This window comes from Rutidosis leptorrhynchoides, chromosome 1 (assembly GCF_046630445.1).
Source record: "Rutidosis leptorrhynchoides isolate AG116_Rl617_1_P2 chromosome 1, CSIRO_AGI_Rlap_v1, whole genome shotgun sequence".
NCBI lineage: Eukaryota > Viridiplantae > Streptophyta > Magnoliopsida > Asterales > Asteraceae > Rutidosis > Rutidosis leptorrhynchoides.
This window is the reverse complement of record NC_092333.1, coordinates 255,004,767-255,015,104: the sequence shown is the minus strand read 5'-3', so window position 1 is coordinate 255,015,104 and position 10,338 is coordinate 255,004,767.

Below are 10,338 nucleotides of genomic sequence, written 5' to 3'. Positions count from 1 at the left end.
TCATGATCGGCGCATTAGTGAGTTTTTCGTTAAGAATATTAAAAGATTTGATGCATTCATCTGAAAAGATGAATGGAGCATCCTTTTCTAGGAGTTTATTCATAGGAGTGGCAATTTTAGAAAAATCTTTTATAAAACGTTGGTAAAAACCGGCATGCCCTAGAAAACTCCTAACTCCTCTAACATTGGTGGGATGTGGAAGTTTAGAAATTACATCTAGTTTAGCTCTATCCACTTCAATTCCTTCCTTTGAAATTTTATGTCGAAGAACGATGCCTTCTTTAACCATGAAATGGCATTTCTCCCAATTAAGTACTAGATTTGATTGTTCGCATCTAATAAGCATTCGTTCAAGATTAACTAGACATGTTTCAAAAGTATCACCGAAGACTGAAAAGTCATCCATGAAAACTTCCATGCATTCTTCTATCATGTCGTGAAAAATCGTCATCATGCACCTTTTAAAGGTTGCAGGAGCGTTGCAAAGTCAAAATGGCATGCGTTTGTAAGCAAAAGTACCATAAGGGCACGTGAAGGTGGTTTTTTCTTGGTCCTCGGGTGCTATTGAAATTTGAAAATATCCAGAAAAACCATCAAGAAAACAATAGTAACTATTTCCGGCTAATCTTTCCAACATTTGATCAATGAAAGGTAAGGGAAAGTGATCTTTTCTGGAGGCGTCATTTAATTTTCTATAATCAATACAAACACGCCATCCTATTACAATCCTAGTAGGAATAAGCTCATTTTTCTCATTTGTGATGACAGTCATGCCACCCTTCTTAGGTATGCATTGAACTGGGCTTACCCATGAACTATCAGAGATTGGATAAATTAAACCTGCATCTAGCAGTTTAATAATTTCTTTCTTAACAACATCTTGCATATTAGCATTTAGTCTTCTTTGGCGTTGCACATACTTTTTATGACCTTCTTCCATAAGGATTTTATGTGTGCAATAAGAAGGACTTATGCCTTTAATATCATGAATCATCCATGCAATAGCTGGTTTATGAGCTTTTAGTACAGAAATGGGTTGAAATTTTTAATTTTCAGTAAGAGAAGACGATATTATTACAGGTATTTCAGATTCACCATGTAAATAAGCATATTCCAAATGGTTTGGAAGTGACTTTAACTCTAATGTCGGTGGTTCTTCTATCGATGATTTGTATCGATATCTGTCTTATTCTTTTAGCATTTGAATTTCTTCTGTTGTAGGTTCATATCCATTAGCCATAAGTGTAGCTAACATTTCAGTTTCTTCAATTGGTTCAGTTCCTTCTCCTAAAGAACATTCTCCTGTTCCTTGTAATTCTGGAAATTCTTCTAACAATTCTGCATGTGAATCTATAGTTTGAACATAATAACATGTATCATCTGTAGATTGCGGTTGTTGCATGGCTCTATCAACAGAAAAGGTAACACTCTCGTCCTCTATACTTAGGGTCAGTTTCTTACCGAACACGTCTATTATTGCTTTAGCCGTGTTTAAGAATGGTCTTCCTAATATGAGAGGAACTCGAGAATCTTCTTCCATGTCCAGAATAACAAAATCTACTGGAAATACTAAAGTACCAACTTTAACTAGCATGTTTTCCATTATCCCTCTAAGATATTTTACTGATCGATCGGCTAGTTGTATACTTATTCGTGTTGGTTTTAATTCTCCAAGGTCTAGTTTAGCGTATAGTGAATACGGCATTAAATTTATACTAGCACCTAAGTCTGCCAATGCTTCTATTGAACTAAGACTACCCAGAAAACATGGAATTGTGAAACTTCCTGGATCTGATAATTTTTCTGGTATCTTATTCAACAGTACTGCAGAACAATTAGCATTCATTGTAACAACCGAGAGTTCTTCCATTTTCTTTCTATTTGTGATTAGATCTTTCAAGAATTTAGCATATCTTGGCATTCCTGAAATTACATCAATGAAAGGAAGATTTACATTTATCTGTTTAAACATATCCAAGAATTTGGATTGCTCGGCTTCAAGTCTCTCTTTTCTCATTTTACTTGGGTAAGGAAGTGGTGGTTGGTATGGTTTAACATAAGGTTTAGCCTTAACTGTGTTATCTTCATTAACCTTTTCAACTACCGGTTCTGTTTCCTTATCTTGCTCAGGTTGTGATTCTTGTGGAGTAGGAATAGCTTCATCATAGATTACAGGTATTTCAGGTGGTTTAAGTGTAATACCACATCTTGTGGTAATGGCTTTTGCTGTTTCATTCCGGGGGTTAGCATTTGTATCGCTAGGTAGACTTCCCGGTTTTCTTTCACCTATTAACCTTGCTAGGTTGCTCACTTCTTGTTCCAAATTTTGAATAGAAGCTTGTTGATTTCTAAATGCTTGTGCATTTTGTTCATTGGTTTGTTTCTGAGATGAAAAATTGAGTTTGAGATTCAACTAGCTTCGACATCATATCTTCTAAATTTGGCTTTTTATTATCGGTTTGTGGTGGTTTATTTTGAAAAATAGGTCTTTGCTGATTGTAAGTATTATTGGATACTTGTTGATTGCTAGGACCTTGTTGGTTGTTGTATGGAACATTTCAGTTATAATTCTGGTTTTGATTGTAAATTGGTCTTGGTGGTTGATAATTATTTTGATAATTATTTCCAGGCCTTTGGTTCATGTATGAAACATTCTCTCTTTGTTCCATTGTTTGTTCAATACCGAGACAATCTTTTGTCAAATGTGGTCCTCCACACTGCTCACAACTAATTCGTATTGAGTGAATATCCTTAGTCATCTTTTCCATTCGTCTCTCGACAACATCTATCTTTGCGGAAATGGAATCAAAGTCATGGCTAGAATCGGCTCTAGCTGCTTTAGATGATCTAACGATATCTTTTTCTTGGTGCCACTCATGTGAGTGGAAGCAGTGTTATCAATAATTTTGTAAGCTTCAGTTGCGGTTTTCTTCATAATGGAACTACCAGCTGCTATATCAATGTCTTTTCTTGTAGTGATGTGGCATCCTTGGTAGAATATTTGTACTATTTGATAAGTGTCTAAACCATGTTGCAGACATCCTCATAACAACTTTTCAAATCTTGTCAACGCTTCATATAGAGTTTCGTTTGGCTTTTGCGTGAACGTAACAATTTCTCCTTGAAGTCTCACGGCTTTAGATGCCGGAAAGAATTGTTTAAGAAATTTTTCAACTAAGACATATCATGTATCAATCGCCCCTTCAGGTAACGATTCTAACCAATCTTTGGCTTCTCCCTTTAAAGTCCAGGGAAATAACATGAGATATATCTGTTCATCCTCCACTTCTCTTATTTTGAATAAAGTACAAATCCTATTAAAAGTACGAAGATGTTCGTTTGGATCTTCCTTCGGCGCACCACTAAATTGGCATTGAGTAATTGCGTGACCTTGGTCAGTGCGTTTAGCTCTCATTCTGTCTTCTATACTTAGAGGTTCCAGATTTTCCATGATTGAATTTGTTAAATCTGAATCACTAGAGGATTCTGATTTAATGGGTTGTTCCTCGACAATCTCCGTTTGAATGATTGGTGGTTCCGGAGGAAAGATTAATGGTTCAGGATCTCTGAATTGTCCCTGAATATTCTCCGGATTCTCAATTATGAGGTCGGGTTCAAAAAATGGATTATCAGAAATTTGAATTGGAGTACTTGGTCGACTGGATGACGATTCTAAAGAAAAATCAACGGCGACAATATTGGCTAGATGTCTTGATCGAGTCACAGGTGGTGAACGTATAAAAGGTGGTGAACATTTTGTTCGGTGCATTCACTGAATATCCTATTAGTTATAAAAGATAAAAATTATATAAGTTATCAAATTAATAGACTTTTTTGATTTTGCCCATGTTTCGAATAGCCAATAGATGCAGCAGGTAGCCAGGACCCTTTAAATTAGAAGCCCACAACTCGCCACTAACAAATCCAACTATTACTACGAACCAGAAAATTTTGGATGTCTATCAATTTAACCACTTAAAATAATTTTTCGTCGAAATTTAAAGAAATTTTAGAGAAGAAATAGAAAATTCTATGTCCTAAAAAGTAGAGCGTCGAGAAATATGAAAGAAAAAAGTGTGTCGGAAAACGTCGAAAAATAAATGGTCGAAAAATAATAAAAAGAACGTAGCTCGTCGAAACTTAAAAGTCTAAAACTAAGAATTAAAAGTTGCGTCTAAAAGTATTAAAGCTTAGCGAAATTCTATAACCAAAACGGTAATAACTTAAAAAGTACTGAAATCTATAAAACGGCGTCGCAAAATTCTAAAGCACTTAAATCTTAATCTAAAGAAAAAGCACTTAAAGGATTTTACGGCAAAGCCTATAAATCTAGAAAAAAAAAACTACGGCAAATACAATGACTTAAAACTAAATACGAACGAAAAATACAAATATTACACTAAAACAAATAAAAATATACAAAATATAAAAATAAACTTAAAGTTGTAAAAGTACAATTTTTATAAAAATATTATTTTTATATTATTTATTTATAAAAGTATTAATTTTATAATTTATTAAAACTAATTAAAACTAAAAATACAAAATAAAACTAAATAATAAAATAACAATACCCTAATTAGGGTTAATTAGTAATAATTAATAATAATATACCGTAATTATTGTTCTACCAGGTCAGATGTGGCGTGTCAGTAACCCTCATGCGATCGCATGAGTTATAGCCTATGGATTCATGCGGTCGCATGAACTAGAAAACTGGGCCATATATTGGGCTGCTACAGTGTAGTAGCCCGTATTATTTTTTATATATATATATATATATATATATATATATATATATATATATATATATATATATATATATATATATATATATATATATATATATATATATATTCTGTTTTTAATATTTATATAAAATATTTATATAAATGAAATAAAAACTTATATTTTTACAAACTAAAAATAGAAATAACAATACTTTATAATTTTATATATTTTGGACAACTCTTAAAAATATATATTTTGTTTTTTTTATATTTTTGTATTTTTAATATTTAAAACGTATTTTTACAAAAGTAAATTAAATTTTTTTTATATAGCGTTGCGCTTTCGGCGATGTTATGTCCCCGGCAGCGGTGCCAAAAATACTTGATGCTAAAGCGAAGGGGTACAAAATACTATTAATTTTTACAAGAAAATACTATTAAATACGATGCAATTTTACACAAGATATTTATTTATTTATAGAATGGATATACCTAAACCTTGCTACAACACTTATAGGCAGTGTACCTAATCGTACAGTAGTGTAGTTTTTAGTAAGTCCGGTTCGTTCCACGGGGATCTTAGCCAAGTTTAATGCTATATTTTTAAAACTATATTTGTAAATATATAAATATATATAAGTAGTATTATTATTATAAAAGGGGGTTTTTACCGTTTAATGACCGGTTTGTCGATTTTAAAACTTTAGTCGCAGTTAAAACCTAATGTAAAATATTAAAAATAAATATAACTTAATTTAAAGCTTAAAGTAAATAACGATAATGAAATTGCGATAAATAAAAGTACGATAATTAAAAGTGCAATTAAATAAAATGACAGTAAATAAAATGAGATAATTAAAAGTGCAATTAAATATGAAATAAAGGAATTATGCTTATTTAAACTTCAGTAATCATGATTTTTGACGTGTTGATTTTAGTTTTATTACCATGGGTTAATTGTCCTTTGTCCTGGATTATTCAATATGTCCGTCTGGTTTTTATCCATAACAGTCCATCAGTCATAAATATAAAGTGCGAGTGTCCTTGTCAAATTATCCTTATATCCGAAGTCAAATATTCCAACTAATTGGGGACTTAAACTATAATTACACCAAGTGTCCTTGTATGTAATTCACCCCTGTTTTAATAAGTCCATTAACTATTAATCCATTCCCGTGTCCAGTTAAATGAACGATTATTAGTACTTATAAATATCCCGCCCATCGTGTCCGATCGAGTGTATATGGTTATTTATAGGTACGTCCAATTGTAAATCTTTATATTAAATTAACAAACTATCATTTAATTAAACAAATATAAAGCCGATTAATAGCCCATAGTCTAATTTTCACAAGTGTCATTCTTTTGTCCAAACCCCAATTATGGTACAAAGCCCAATTACCCAATTTTAATATTTAGCCCAACATCACGATTACTTCGCCTTAAATAAGCATAATAATAACTTATCTACGAGACATTAATTTAAAAACAAAATTAACCATAACTTACAGTGGGTATTGATAGCGTGGCGGTACACGGATAGAGTTTCGACTTACACAACCTTAAATATTTCGACTTACACAACCTTAAAATATTCGACTAACCCAACCTTATTATTATCACTAACTTAAAATTAAAATTACAAATTGAGATTACGACTTGGATTGATACTTGATACATAAATATAAGGGAAAGAAAAAGAATAAGAAAAATTAAGTGTAAAAAAATACGTCCGAAAATGCTGAAATTTATAGATGTGGCCTGACATCTGATGCCATGCGATCGCATGGATTTAACACTGCTTGGCCATGCGATCGCATGGCCTACTTTTCCAGCTCACATTTCTTTGTTTTCTTCTTTGTCGACGTTATTTAATATAATATATAATATATAAATAATTTATATAATTATTTAAATATTATATTTTATTCTTGTGCATAGTAGACTTGTAATTTTTGGTCAGTTGAGTCGGGCGTTAATAGTTGGCTCAGGTCCCGGTTCCGAATTTTCGAACGTCCTTTCGTACTATTTAATATCTTGTAGTTTGTGTTACGCGGCTCGTACTTTTGTAACTTCTAGACGTTTCTCATCAATAATTTGAACCTCTTGGATTGTATTTTGTACTTTTAAGTTTTTTGGTCGTTTGCGTCTTCAATTCGTCGAATCTGTCTTTTGTCTTCACCTTTTATTATTTAAACGAATATCATTTGTAAATAGAACAATTGCAACTAAAAGCTTGTCTTTCTTGAGGGATAATGCTATGAAATATATGTTCATTTTTAGCATTATCAGTTCTTCGGTAATTAAGGAAATTAGGATCCGCTTTGATTAAATGTGATGATCTGTTTCGATTGCTCTGTCGGATATTTCACTATAAATCCACCCTCTTCATTTCCTTGTTTCCACCACTCACATATTCTATTCTTTTTCCCTCACTTCATACTTTAAAGCATTCATCAATATACTCCATCCAGTTCTGATTCTTGATATACTCCTAACTTTCATATCTGTCATTCTTCTTTTTCATCTATCACCGGAGGAATTTATTTACTTTTACTATTACCTTGGGGTTATAGTGTTTTTAATTCTCTCATACCTTTATGTTGCAATACGTATTGATATGCACGGTTTGTAATTTGTGTGTTGTTGTCGAGCTTTATATTTTTCTTTTATATTTAAGAGTTCCATGCTTTTGTCTCCTCTTCCTGACTTCAAGTCAAGCGAATAATGGTCCAGAATTTGTAGGTATGAATTTCGGAATGAACATTGTTAATGTTCTAAGAAAGAAATGGTAATAGTACAATCTGACTTGTCAAATTACCAGAGAATCCCGAAAAAGACCGAATCATCAAGAAAAATATTTTCTTGATGTTTAGAGGTTAAATAGAATGAAAGAGTTATGTAACATGGCACATGATGACGGTATGATCTGTGAATCATCATGTTCCATTAGAAACTCAGCATGACTTACTGTAATATAATCACGTTGATCAAGTGTCATTATATTATACTAACTCATGCTTCAGTTCCCAACACTACTTCAAAAATATTCATAATTTAAACTCGAAGGTTTACAGAATATAGAAACTAAACAGTTTCCTTTATGATGTAACCCTGATAGTGTGAAAGGATAAATGATTTCAGATAAGAATAGTTATGATAATATCTTCAGAAATGTCGAAGATATTTATAATGAAAGATTCGATGATGTTTTAGAATTTTAAAATATCTGGAATCAAAGGATGATGCGGGAAATTTGTCTGTTAAGGTTTAGAATAAGGTGTAAGGTGTTTGCTAACGATTTCAGCAGACACTGAATCATTCGGATTCTTTGAAGGTAGATTTCGTCTTTGTGATTTGTCCACAGCCTCCTTCATGGTTTGCTCAGCCGTTTTTCAGCACCAAATTCTTTTCTCATTTTCTGAACTTTTTCAACACACTACTCTTTATCATCAAACTCTCGACTGTTAAGGTCGTTTACAGTTTTTTTTTTTTTTGCTGCTTCATAAGCATTTTTCCAAAATTCGGAGAACTAGTTCGCTGTTTAGGGTGTTTTTTATAAACTTCACATTCGAAGTATGTAAGTCTAGGAGATAGACGTTATATGTATATATATAACTGTTGGTGTAGAATTACTGCAAAATTCGAGAATAATGATTCAAGCTTTTTTGTATGGCAACTACCGTTACAAGATGCAGATGAGTACATGATAGGGTTTCAATGAATAAGTATAGTGATTTTTCGGAGAGACTTAAGTCAAAGGGTAATGAAGTTGTTGACACATTTACTGTTAATATGGTGGAATGTAAAAGGTTCCCCGGCAACAATGACGAAATGGGCAAAAGTATATATGAAGGTTACAATAAGGTTAACCCGAAGGAAAAGTCGAAGTTGATTTGCTGGAGGTGTGACAAAATTGGCTAATTTGGAAAGAGATTGCAACGTTATTTTCAATGCCAAAGGGTCTGTCGCAGATATGTGTTAACCTTTTACTTAGGTTCCGGGAGTTTTCCAGGTGCATGACTGTGGATAACACGTGGTTGGATCATCCTCTTGATTGTTTCTTAATTGAGGGGTTTTCAAGAATTATAAAGGGTTTTGAATGTAGATTGTAATCGTCAATATACATATGATGTTCTAGAATTTTGAACGGTACAAATATTTTTCTGGATTTCATGAATAGCAGTGATGTTCTAGTACAGTTTTGAAGTCAAAGTATAGTTTAGAAAGCTGTAGGAATCTAAGAGTGATGATATCGGTTATATCTCGACTTGCATTCTGATATGTTAAAATTAGAATATGCAATTAGATTTGAATAAGTATGGTTGTTTTGATTTCTATGAAAGAATGTATTTTGTTGTGAAAATAGTGAGTATAGTTGATGATTGCTGAATCAGAATCGAAAAATGTAACATATAATTTGTGAATTTATATATCTCTCGGGTATTACCTACCCATTAAAAGTTTCACAAATAGTATTTTGTACAAGAGAATTTTTATTACAGTCTTTATGAAAATATATGTATATTTTCTTCGGATGTAATACAGATTTAATGAGTTAATATTAGATTAAACTCATTTGATTCTCGGCTGGAACTAAAAATGAATAATTCTTAAAACATTAGAGATTACATAATCTCCGCAGAGTATTTCACTAATGTGATCAATACTTTATTATTTATTCTTATTGATATTCCTTGGTGACGGATATTGATGCTCGAGAAATTATTGCAAACTTCGTAAGGTACGAATAATATTATTTAGAAAATTTCGAGCACATCTAAGATGATAGTGTAAAATCAAATACTTAATTGATTAATACACTTGGTTTATTATGAAATAGAATTCATTGAATTGAACAGTGATTGTAGTTAATGATTTTTAAGTCGTTAATGAGGGATGTACATCATTGCATATTAGTAATATGAACTAACCGAGTAGTATCTACCCTTTAAAATTCACACGTAATAGCTTAGTACGAAAAGATATTTTTGTAGTTTAAAATTCATATATATAAAATATACATATAAATTCTTCAGAGGAAATGAGTTAATACTTCATAACTCATTGATACGATATACTCGTTGTTGATTTGTGATGATGTCAGTGGTTATGGAACTGGCGGAGCTTGTGATGTTATAGGTGTTACTGGTGCTGATGATGCTGTAAGTACGGTTGGTGTTGCTTGTATAACAAGTCTATTTTGTAATGCACGTATCAATCCTGTCAGGGTTTCTATTCTTCCCTGTATCATCTCTATCCATCCACTCATCTTGGTTTACGGTTATGATTAGAATAAATAATCTCTAAAACTTTAGAGAATACATAATCACCGTAGAATATTTCTCTGATGAAGTTATGAATCAATACTTCATCGTTTGTTGTTGTTGGTATTCCTTGTTATCTATGGTGCGTATAACGTAGATGCTCGTGGGACATTTTGTGATGTTGAAGCCTGGGATGTAGAGGTTGTTGGTGGTGGTAATGGTACTGTTGATGTTGCTGATGGTGGTACTAGTGTTGCTGATGGTGCTTGTAATCTTCGCACCATATCCTCCAAAGTCACTACCAGAGCGCGAAGCTCGTTGACTTCTTCTATTATACCGGG